Source organism: Saccostrea cucullata, unplaced genomic scaffold (genome assembly GCF_032062105.1).
Source record: "Saccostrea cucullata isolate Sc308-1 unplaced genomic scaffold, CSIRO_AGI_Scuc_v1 ctg4939, whole genome shotgun sequence".
Classification (NCBI taxonomy): domain Eukaryota; kingdom Metazoa; phylum Mollusca; class Bivalvia; order Ostreida; family Ostreidae; genus Saccostrea; species Saccostrea cuccullata.
This window is the reverse complement of record NW_026930624.1, coordinates 27,068-37,838: the sequence shown is the minus strand read 5'-3', so window position 1 is coordinate 37,838 and position 10,771 is coordinate 27,068.

Below are 10,771 nucleotides of genomic sequence, written 5' to 3'. Positions count from 1 at the left end.
CCCCCATCAGCACGGTAAAGCCCCTCCTCCGAAAACTCTATATCAGGGTGATTAAGAACTCTGCCGTTTACTGATGTGACCGCCCTACGAGCCGCTCTATTAACTCTTTTTCGCTTCCGTCACGACCCCCTATCCATTTTCTGCGCGGGAGTATATCAGACCATATCATTTTGCAAGTTGGTAATCTGTTTGCCATTAAACATATGTCGTGCTCTATTCTGGTATATAATACCTCGCTCTTAATTGATGTGATATCATTCCCCCCTAGGTGGATAATCAAATATGCGGGAGAGGGACATTTAGTTAACTTTTGCTCCATAGAGTAATGAGCTCCCCCCATTTCATGCCCCTTTTGCTAATCCAGGTTACCTGAACGCCTAAATTTTCCAAGCGTAAATTAGTAGTCAGATTTGTAGCCGCCCATCTACATGCCCAGTAAACAATTGAAGATCCCACAATACATACAAGGTGCTCTAAAGAATCAATAAATAATATGGTAAATACAACTCATCTACAAAGCTCACATCATATCTATTCTAATATACTTTAGGAATGCGCTTGATTTCCAGCGTCCCAATAATTGGATTTTGTCATGTGATACCCCTTTTTAAAGCAAGACACGTTGCACCTCCAATTCTAAAAGAATGTGATTTGTAAGCAGAAATTGGGTGATTAATTCTCGAAAGGGTTTTTCTCAGGACTGCGTTTAATTGATATCTCGTTAGCGGGGATTGATTGCTATGCACGAATAGTATGAACCCTCAACACGTGGTCTCACTGCAAGAAATTTTTTCAAGATATTAACTGGGCAAATGTTTCTTTGATGAATAGATGGTAATAAAATATTGATACCTTTTCCTGTTTGATCAGTTTTAGAGAATCTTACAGAGATAGAGACGTAAGGAACGCTCTTTGACGTACGAAATTTTATATCCTTAATAGTTAAGGGAACATGGGCGCAATGTATACACTAATTCCCCTATCCTAAATAGACCGTGAAAGGCCAAGGTAAAAACTGATCTAAACAAGAATGTTTCATATTCCGAATAACACACTTGATTTAGAGCGCAACAGATTTTAGCGAGAAGCTCTTCCGAAATAGGTGCTCTGTGGTCTTTTGTTCTATTTAATCTGCACAAACTTTTTTAAGATTTCCTAACTATGAATAAATCTGCCGGATCGGTCCATTGTCTCAGTTTGTGTACATAGCTAATACCCGAAATATAGGATGAAACTGTTGAAGCTGCTGAGCCCTTGCCTGAATGATATGCCATATATAACAGAATATGGTTTGAAGGAACTGGCCATTTATCAGGTAGTTTTGTCAATATTCTGAAATCTTTAAAATTCTTTAAAGCTTGTAAGTATACAGCCCTGGTGTTTGCTGAAATGCTTGCATCTAACAATTGAGTGATTTCGTCTCGAAAATAGTCCAAAGTGCCCCTGGAAATGGTGTCGGCTGACTGTCTGCGTCCGGAGCCAACTTGTGAAATCGCTGAAATTGTAAACGTGACAAACTGTCCGTCAATGAGTTCTGAACGCCCGAGACTTGCTGCGCTTTAAATGAAATGTTCAACTGCAAGTATTTTAGAATGAATTTGCGCAACATGATCATTACTAATTCTGATTTTGATGTCATCGAAATTACAATACGTACCACTGATTGATTATCAGATCTAAATAAAACTTTTTTTGTTGCGCAGCTTTTCCCCCCATAAAAATACTGAAACAAACAAGGGAAAAAATTCCAACACAGTGATATCCTTAGTATAGCCCTTATTGAACCAAAACTCTGGCCATACACCGTAGGTCCATGCGCCGCTAAAATAAATTCCCAAACCGTTTCCTCGACGTGCCGAGCTATCTGTAAAAAGTTCTAAATCTATGTTAGATACCACAAAACCGTTAAATTTATCAAAAAATTCCAGCCATACAAGTAAATCCGCTTTTATCTCTTTTGTTACTCTTAAATGAGGATAGGGTTGACACAAATCACGCGTTGCATTTGACAGCCGCCTGCAGAAAGTGCGACCGGGAGGAATTGCTCTGCAGGCAAATTTAGATATCCTATTAGAGATTGCATGGTTTTCAAGTTGGTTTTCGATTTCTTCAATATGCCTTCAATAATCATGCTGATTTCATTCACTTTTTCTTCCGGCAACCTGACCTGCATTTTTTGAGTATCAATTTCTAGCCCAAGAAAAGTAATAACTTCCTGTGGACCCTCGTTTTTTTCCCATGCTACTGGGGCCCCTAATTCTTGGCAGACCTGTATGAAATTATCCACTATCATTTTACACTCGTCTGCCGTATGACCCCCGAACAAGAAATCGTCTAAATAGTGTAGGACTTCTCTAGATGTAGCTCGCTCGTGCACCAGCCACTCTAGAAACGATGAAAATTTCTCGAATGTAGCACAAGATATAGAACACCCAAAGGGGAGGCATTTGTAAAAATAATAACAGCCGTCGAACTTGAAACCCAGAAGCTCAAAATCACCGGGCCAAATGGGCATTTATCTAAAAGCGCTTTTGATATCCGATTTGGCTAGGTAAGATCCACGCCCTAAACGCTGAACCATGCTATTGGCCTCGTCAAATTTTGTGTAATTGACCGAACAAAGTTCTTCGTCAATAAAGTCGTTGATGGAGTTATTGGTAGGGTAGGAGAGTTAATGAATTACCCTGAATTCCCCCTCCGCTTTCTTGGGCACTACTCCCAGAGGCGAAATTCGTAAACTTGACATAGGTCGTGATTTAAATGGGCCAGCCATCCGTCCTTTGTCAATTTCTTTTTTGATATTGTCTCTAGCGACATCTGCATGTTTATAGAAAGTGGGCAAATTAGGTGCTTCTGTTTTTTTCCCGAGGACCCAGGTAATGCAATCGAAAACCAAATTGAAAACCATTCATAAGTTCTTTTGCGACTTCTTAATTCGGATAATTTATGAGAATTTTTTAAAGCTGCAGTGTTTATAGGGGAATTTGCGAATTTAAAGTTTTTGACCTTTATTGGTTGCAGCGGTGCTGTTTGAGGCCTTTGAGGTACGAAAAGTATCATTTTTTGCACAACTCGATTTTGGGTGCTTTCCTTTACAAAGAGAACATAAATGCGCATATTTGCAATTGGCTGCAATGCAACGGCCTCTATTGTAACTGAAGCAGACACCAGTTTGGTTTGGTGCATGCGATGCAGCGAGGCTAAGTTCCGGCCTGGGTGGGACAGGTATCAAGCGTAGCCATAAATCGGAATTTAATTTTGACCAATTTCGGTAAGAGATTGCTTGATGCACTCTAAACTGTTCGTCGTAATTTCTCCATCCCATGCCCGGAAATTTCCTCGCTGCGTCGCGAATGACAAACATATATTGAACCAATTCGGCTGCCCTCCCTGGGTGCCTTTGAATATATACGTGCATGAATAACAGAAAAGCGTCAGTCCTTCTATCGATGGTTGCTATCTTCTCATTCAAAACTTTGGGCTTAGCCTCAAGTTCGCCCTTATCATTTAGAACAAAATTACTACCCGCAGCGAACTGCTGCAGCTCGGCGCTTCCCTTTGTAAGCAGGGCTAAGTTTATATAGTTCCCCGCCCAATTTTTTCGTTTTAAAGCGATTGGAACATGGGCACCTATATCGTCCCCAGCGCAAACCTCCATTTTTGGCATCGCCCCGAAATTACCTGCCGGTGATAGGGCAGCTTCCTCCGGGACAGGCCACGAAGTAGAAAAATCTAATTGCCTACCCTTATTGTTAGTAATGAGTGGCACATGCTCCTCCGCCATTCCCGTGGAGGATTGAACGTCTTCCTCCTAGGCCTGGGTACTTGTACCAGTCGCAGAAGGATAAAACGTACGCTCAACTAGGACCTGGGGTCCCCCGCAAATAGTTCGTCATTTTGCGTAGTAATAAAACGGCACAAAAATTAATTCATCGATATCAATACGGAGACCTCAGGTCACCTTATATATTAATTGAATTTTATATGATAGACAATTTTCTTTGTCTTACTCCAAAATAATCATATTTATAACTTTATAAAGATAAACTTTCTAATATATATATTAGCAGAAACGTGAAAGTAATAAAGGGTGACCAGAGGTTACCTCGTATTGTACATCAATAGGGGGATCAAAGATCACCTTACATTGTACATCAGCAGGGGGACCAGAGGCCACCTTATATTTAACATCATTAGGGAGACCAGTGGTCACCTTATATTGTACATCATCAGAGGGATCATAGGTCACCTTACATTTTAAATCAATACTGGTCCAAAGATAATCTTTTATTGCACATAATGGGGGGGGGGGGCTGTGGATACATTATATCGTACATCATTAGGGGGACCAGAGGTCACCCTATATTGTACATCAGTAGGGGGACTACAGGTAACCTAATATTGTACTGTACATCAGTAGAGAGACCAGAGGACACCTTATTTTGTACATCAGTAGGGAGACCAGAGGGCACCTTATATTGTGCATCAGTAGGGGGGGGGGGGGCAGAGGACACCTTATACTATACATCTGTAGGGGGACCAAAGGACACCTTATATTGTACATAGGTAGGGTAGCAGAGGTCACCTTATATTGTACATCAGTAGGTGGACGAGAGGACACCTTATATTGTATATCAGTACGGGGACCAGAGGTCACCCGATATTTTACATTAGTGCGGGGATTAGTGGTCACCTAATATTGTACTGTACATCACTAGAGAGAGCAGAGCTCATCTTATATTGTATATCAGTAGTTGGACCAAAAGTCATCGTATATTGTACATCAGCAGAAGGAACAGAGGTCACTTTATATTGTACGGGGACTGGTGTTCAACTAATATTGTACTGTACATCTGTAGCGGGACCAGAGGACACCTTATATTTTACATAAGTAGTAGGACCAGAGGTCATCTTATATTGTATATCAGCAGAAGGACCTGAGGTCCTGTCTTGTATATCAATAGGGGGACCAGAGGACATCTTATACTATACATCTGTAGGGGGACCAGAGGACACTTTATATTGTACATCAGTAGGGGGACCAGAGGACACCTTATATTGTACACCAGTACGGGGACCTGAGGTCACCCGATATTTTATATAAATACGGAGACTAGTGGTCACCTAATATTGTACTGTACATCAGTAGAGGGACCAGAGGTCACCTTATATTGTACACCAATAAGGGGACCAGAGGACAACTTATATTGTACATCAGTAGGGGGACCAGAGGTCACTTTATATTGTACATAAGTAGGGGGGACCAGAAGTCTCCTTACATTAAATATCAGAAGGATGACCAGAGGTTACATATGTAAATCAGCAGAGGTACCTAGGGTAACCTTATATTGTACATCAGTGGGGGACAAGAGGTCACCTTATATTTAAAATCAGAAGGATGACCAGAGGTCAACTTATATTGTACGGGGACTAGTGTTCACCTTATATTGTACTGAACATCTGAAGCGGGACCAGAGGACACCTAATATTTTACAACAGAAAGGGGACTAGAGGTCACCTTATATTGTACATCAGTAATGGGATGAGAGGTCACTTTATATTGATCATCAGCAGTTGTACCAGGGGTCACCTTATATTGTACATCAGTAAGGTGACCAGAGGACACCTTATATTGTACATCAGTATGAGAACCAGAGGTCACCCAATATTTTTCATTAGTACGGAGACTAGTGGTCACCTAATAATGTAACTTACATCAGTAGAGGGACCAGAGGTCACCCGATATTTTTCAGTAGTACGGAGACTAGGGGTCAACTAATATTGTACTGTACATCAGTAGAGGGACCAGAGGTCACCGTACATGTATATTGAACATCAATAAGGGGACCAGAGGACACTTTATATTGTACATCAGCAGAAGGCCCAGAGGTCATCTTATATTGTGCATAAGTAGGGGGACCAGAGGTCACCTTATATTGTGCATAAGTAGGGGGACCAGAGGTCACCTTAAATTTAACATCAGTAGGATGACCAGAGTCATCTTATATTGTACATCAGCAGGGGGACCAAGGGTCACCTTATATTGTACATCAGAAGGGGGACCAGAGGTCACCTTATATTGTGCATCAGTAGGGGGACCAAAGGCTACCTTATATTGTTCATCAGTAAGGGGAACCAGAGGTCACTTTATATTGTACATCAGTAGCGGGACCAGAAGCCACTTTATATTGTATATCAGCAGGGGGACCAGGGGTCACCTTATATTTAAAATCAGAAGGGGGACCAGAGGTCATGTTATATTGTACATCAGAAAGATGACCAGAGGTCACATATGTACATCAGCAGGGGTACCTAGGGTAACCTTATATTGTACATCAGTAGGGGACCAGAGGCCACCTTATATTTAACATCAGAAGGATGACCAGAGGTCACCTAATATTGTACGGGGACTAGTGGTCACCTAATATTGTACTTTACATCTGTAGCGGGACCAGAGGACACCTTATATTTAACACCAGAAAGGGGACTAGAGGTCATCTTATATTGTACATCAGCAGAAGGACCAGAGGTCATCTTATATTGTGCATAAGTAGGGGGACCAGAGGTCACCTGATATTGTGCATAAGTAGGGGGACCAGGGATCACCTTATATTTAACATCAGTACGATGACCAGAGGTCACCTTATATTTTACATCAGCAGGGGGACCAAGGGTCACCTTATATTATACATCAGAAGGGGGACCAGAGGTCACCTTATATTGTGCATCAGTAGGGGGACCAGAGGCTACCTTATATCTAACATCAGAAGGGGGACCAGAGGTCACCTTATATTGTACATTAGCAGAGGGACCAGAGGCCACTTTATATTGTATATCAGCAGGGGGACCAGGGGTCACCTTATATTTAAAATCAGAAGGGGGACCAGAGTTCATGTTATATTGTACATCGGTAGGGGGACCAGAGACAACTTTATATTGTACATCAAAAGGGGGACCAGAGGTCACCTTATATCATACATCAGTAGGAGGACTAGAGGTCAGCTGATATTGAAAATCAGAAGGGGGACCAGATGTCACCTTATATTGTACATCAGTTAGGGGATCAGAGGCCACTTCATATTGCACATCAGTAGGGGGACCAGAGGTCACCGTATATCGACATCAGTAGGGGGACTAGAGGTCACCTCATATTGTACATCAGTAGGGGGACCAGATGTCACCTTATATTGTACATCGGTAGGTCACCTTATACCAGGGTCGTTTAATAAATAATGTCTTCGGTGCTCGAAAAGAAACAAAAGTCGCTTTTCAATAATTTAGTTATAATGATTTAAGCTAAAATTATCTTTTCATTAAAACACATGTAAGTAACATTTTTTGTCTAATTTCTGATTCATTTTCAATTTTTTTGAACTCATTTTCTGGTATGAACCTTTGTATACTGGATTATTGCAGATCCTATGATTTCCTGGACTTGTTTCCTCCATCTTAAAGGCGTTTTCTCAAGTTTGGCAAATGGAACAAGTCAAAAGGCGAAAGATCTGGCGAATATTGGTAATGTGAATGAACGTTAACTTTTGTTTATCCCGAAGACTCCTTTACTCTTCAGGGCTTTCGGGTTTGGACGCTGTCATGAAAAAATCTAATGTTGTGGATTCGTTATTTTCATTAACCTTTTGATTTTTTTTTTTTGCCAAAAAATTGTTTTCTAGATTCCTCCAGAAATTAAACTGAATACGAATTTGAACAATAAGACCACTAATATTTAAGAAAATTGCCTATAAATCTATCTTTGTGCTCTTGCAATCCTCTGCTCTTCTCAGACCTTTGCTGTTTTTGTCAAGTACTTCTTATTGTAAATTTTGTTTTGAGGGTTTTAGGCAATAGATTCAAGTTTTATTATCTGTTTGAAATTCAAATAAACGTGGATAACTACAATTACTGATATTTCTAATAATTGTTCATATATTCTTTTACGAAGCCATTTTCACTCATTTATTTTAAAGGGTTACTTTTGAGTACTAAGCTTTTTTTTTTGTCAATCGTTTTTAAAACAGTGTGAACTACTTAGTACTCCCGAAATGATGTCTATTTTGAAAGAGGGCGTATAAGGCGTGTACAATCCCCTGCTCTGAGACAAAATGTTTTTCAATTTTCAAAATCCACAAAAAAGCTATATTTTTCTAAAAATCATGTTCTCAGTAATGTCATCTTCAAAATATTTTATTATTTTATTTTTCTGAACGACTTATCATTTGATGATAGTTATTTCAAAGTTGACAGTTAAGCATATTTAGTGGAAAATGGGTTTTATAGGGCTATAAAAAACTCATTTTGAACATGAATGGGTCAAGTCTCCATTCTTCGTGAACGTTTAAATGATGGAAATGTAAATGTAAAATCTATTTCATTTATCCAAAAAATGGAATCTGAACCCATTCTATATGAAAATCGAACTTTTCTGAAAAATTTCCGCTTCAACAAACCCGTCCATTTAAATCACACTGAAAGACGTCAATAGTGCATATACTTCGTAGCGTAGTGGTTAAAGCGGTTGGTCTTGGACTAAACCTGAGCTATGAAGAGAGTTCGAATCATACATGAAGCTTTTTCTTTTTTTGTTTTCAAATGTCATAAAAACATGAATAAAAAATAAATTATTTATAAATTATTAAAACAATGAAATACAAGATTTGATATGTAAAAGATGATATAAACCATAAAAATTTGAAAAAAATACTACTTTTCGAATTGAGAAACATCTTTTTTCAGAGCTGGGGATTGTCCTCGCCTTGTACGCCTCCATTCTTTGCTATGTGTCGTATAGTCAATCATACATCATCAGTGATTGTTTGTTGAAATTTGGCAAACAGTATTATTTGTTTAATTTTTGTTTGCAAGTACGGTATCCAATTTTGATGCCGATTATATATATTTTATCTGTGAAATCCACCTGCTCAATTGTCTATAAAACAAACATTGATTGCAGTAAATTTTTACATATTTCAGTGAGTATTTCTTTGGGATTCTTAACAAGTTTTACAGCAGCTTTAATGGACGGTTTAATTTTACTTTAGTTTACTGATTCTTTACAATTCATTTTTAATGCAGTGTCTCGAATAGCCTTGTTTTCCAGCTTCTCACAGTTAAACTATGCAATGAAAAGTAGTCACATCAATTGTTATAAATTCATTAAAGATGCAATAATATGAAAAATTCAGCTTAGTATTGTATGTCATACAGTTCAGGATATTATTTATTGAACAGCCCTCGTAATTTGTACATCAGTAGGGGGACAAGAGGTCACATTATATTGTACATCATTAAAACTAATGATAACACTATTTTGAACGACAATGAAGAAACCGGAAGACACTTTATATTTTACATCAATAAAAAGACCAGAGGTCATCTTATAATATTATTTTGTAACTCAACAGGGAGACCAGAAGACACCTAATGTTTTACATAAATATTGGGACCAAAGGACTCCTTATTTGGTCACCTGAATCAACGCATGTGACTTATTGCTATCAGTTTTTTTTTCTGGCGTCGTGCGCTGTGCATTATGCGCTAACATTCGAACATTTTCAGCTTTTCTCTGTAATCCCTCAACCATTTACAACCAATTTTGGCATAAAGCATCTATGGTTGAAGGGGAGATTTTTTAATTCATGGTCCCTGCCCTCCACCCCCTAAGGCAAGAAAGTTTGGGTGAAATTACTATAATTGATGAAATCTTTAAAGATCTTCTTTACTCATTAACATCAAGCCGTCGAACTGTTGGCATAATTATTATAAGCATTGACTCCAAACCAAAATTGTGAAATTCATTGTCCCAGGGTCAGGGGCCCTGGGGTTAGGACAGGGCTATAAAATTTATATTAATTTATATTCTCCCTCACTTCGTTTGTCCGAATATAAATTAATCATACTTTTTATTCTGTATCGAAAGAATAATCAACTCATATGTATGGAATGCTGCTCGTCAGAACGTTTATTACAAATTTAACACATTTGTATTCATTTCAACACACGTTATTTTTAATCATTAAATAATACTTATATACATACATATATGTGTGTGTGTGCCTAATTTACTGGTTTCCATTCCTTACACGTTCTGTACGAGCGGTAGAGTAACTTTTTAAGCACGCACCTGCTATTTATATGACCATGATACGTGACATAAAAACACACAGATCCACCACTCTGTTCACACTGGAAATACCCATAACGACAATAATAATAATAATTATGAAATGCATTTATTCTTTGAAAATATTTTCCTCTGCCCTTGGATATTAAACAAACTAACTAAATGCAAAGTTGTGATGAGGAAGGGTATTCTCTCCAAAGTTTTGAAATTCGTGACCCAAAGGTCAGGGGTTCCGGTGTTACGGTGTGGCTATATAAACTGTAAAGTTTAAATTCATTAAAGAGGCTGAGGGGTGCAGCCATTTTCAGACTATTTTGATCTCCTTTAAAAGAAGAGCTCCATATAAAGATATACAAAAATGATTAAATTTTAAAACTAAACTGTAGGAATGTTTTCTTTGCCAAATGATAGTTGAAGCTTATGATACCGTATCTAAAAAAATAAGTTAAAACTGCTGGTTAATTTGTGGTTAATTTGTTGACCCCCAGCCTCCTTAATTCTTTAAAAAAATCTTCCTCTCTGCTCCTGGATATTAATTAAACTAACTGCATATAGTTATGATAAGCATGGGAGCGTCTTCCAGGATTTTAAATTTCAAGGCCCCTGGCTCATGGGTACCATGTTATTTGTAGACAATACTGTAATTGAATT